We start from the raw sequence: 1,274 nt of genomic DNA, 5'->3' as shown, positions 1-1,274 counted from the left end.
TTGTTGGGGGGTGCGAAGTAATTGATGGGCTGCAGACGGGTCCCTGCGTAGCCCCGGCCTGGGTGTTCCTGCCCCTTGGGAGCTGTTCCATCCCACTGCTCCAGAAAGCGGAGACGATGCGGGGTCCGTCCCCGCTCAGGACAGCCCCTGCCCCTGTGCACGCCCGGGTTTCAGAGGGATTTAAGCGCAGCCTCAGAGTTAGGAGGGCTCCCTGCGGCAGAGCCGGCCTCGAGGGGGCCAGAGAAGCCCGTGGAGAAGGGATGAGCACGAAAAGAGAGCAGGGACGTGTTGCAAATGCAAGAACATAAACACAGAAGCAGGCATTTGTACAGTTGGGTTGGGGTTTCCTAAGAAAAGGGGTTTATTTGAAAACCACACGGGCAGATTTTCGCGGGGAACGGACGGCCTTGCTCCCGTATTTGTACGACTGCTGGTGTCGGCGTCCTCCACGCTCGCCGCAGGAGGCTCGCGGGGAGGATGCTTTCCCGTTTGATTTCTTCCTAAAGACAAAAACCACCGCAGGTGCCAAGGGCAGCGGGACGTCCGCGACAGAAGCTGCTCCTGTTCACCCCTCTTCTGGCTTCAGCGGGAAGTCGGCGAGCCCCGCTCTCTCTCTGTTGTGTGTAACGCAAATAACGGCTTTGTATCCTTGATGTACGACTGAGAAGCTGTCACGGTCCTTGTTCTTTTTATTAAAAGAGTGTTTTCCAAAAAATAAAAAGTAGGCTAAAAAGATCCGCTTCCGTGACCGCTCGTTTTCTCAGGGTTTCTGGATGCTCAGCCGCGCTCTGCCTGCCACGGAGGAGCGAGGTTCCTCGAGCGCAGCAGCTCCCGCACGGCTTGCAGACCACCGGTAACGCGGAAAGCCCAAGCCGTGGCCGGCAGCTGGGCTGCCGAGCGCCATTAAACGGAGAATTTACAACCTCCTCGGTCAAAAATGTGCCGAGGTGGATGTTTGGATGCCTCCAAGTAATGCTGCGAGCTGAGGCACCGGATCTGGGGCTCGAGGTTTGGGAGTTGTTGCCCTGGGGGGGAAGTTTTCTGCCCCTGCCCTGGGGCCGAGCCCTCGGGGTGGGGTGGGGGGCTTCAGAAAGGGAAATAAAACGCCCTCGGGTTGGGCATTGGGCTTAACACCTCTACGGGGCGACGCACCCAGTGGGTGCCTGGGTCAGACCCTCGCTCCCATTGCACCGGGAAGCCGGGATGGCGGGAGCTGGCCGTGGGCAACCCCACGGGGGACAGGCGGTGACCCCCAGCCCGGGTGGGATCCTGCC

Source organism: Egretta garzetta, unplaced genomic scaffold (genome assembly GCF_000687185.1).
Source record: "Egretta garzetta isolate BGI_Z169 unplaced genomic scaffold, ASM68718v1 scaffold324, whole genome shotgun sequence".
NCBI lineage: Eukaryota > Metazoa > Chordata > Aves > Pelecaniformes > Ardeidae > Egretta > Egretta garzetta.
Note: the sequence above shows the minus strand (reverse complement) of the source record.